Raw genomic sequence first — 661 nt, forward strand, 5'->3', positions numbered from 1 at the left:
TTACCAGACACAAGACCAAGAGGAAAATGCAGTCCATAACCAAGAGATAAAACAGTCTACAGAATCAAATCCAGAAATGCCAGAGCTGATGAAATCAGCAGACAAGAGTATTGTTTAAATTACTATAAATATGTTTGAGTATCTAAAAGAAAACATGAGCATAATGAGAGGAACATAAAGAAAGCCAAATGGAACTCCAAGAGCTGAAAATATAACATCAACAATAAATAATTAAAAATTCAAAGGATGACTTAAAGAAAAGATCAGCGAACTTGAAGATGCAGTGATAGAAACTATCCAAACCAAAGGAATATGAGAAAAAAAACACTAAAAAGAAATTAACAGAGTTCGGAGGCATAGGGAGCAATATTAAGTGGTCTAATGTACACACAATTGGAGTACCAAGAAAAAAGGAGGACAGAAAAATACTTAAGGAGAAAATGGCCAAGTACTATATTTTCCAAATTTGATGAAACTGGTAAGTATAAAGAAAACTCGAAAAACCTCTGTAAGCCAACCTGACTTAATTGACATTCATACAATATCTTATCCAACTACAATAGAATGTACATTCTTTTCAGATGCACATAGAACATGTTCCAAAATAAACTATATGCTAGGCCTGAAAACAAGGCTTAATGTATTTAAGAGGACAGAAATA

This window comes from Galeopterus variegatus, unplaced genomic scaffold (assembly GCF_000696425.1).
Source record: "Galeopterus variegatus unplaced genomic scaffold, G_variegatus-3.0.2 Scaffold2915, whole genome shotgun sequence".
Taxonomy (NCBI): Eukaryota; Metazoa; Chordata; class Mammalia; order Dermoptera; family Cynocephalidae; genus Galeopterus; species Galeopterus variegatus.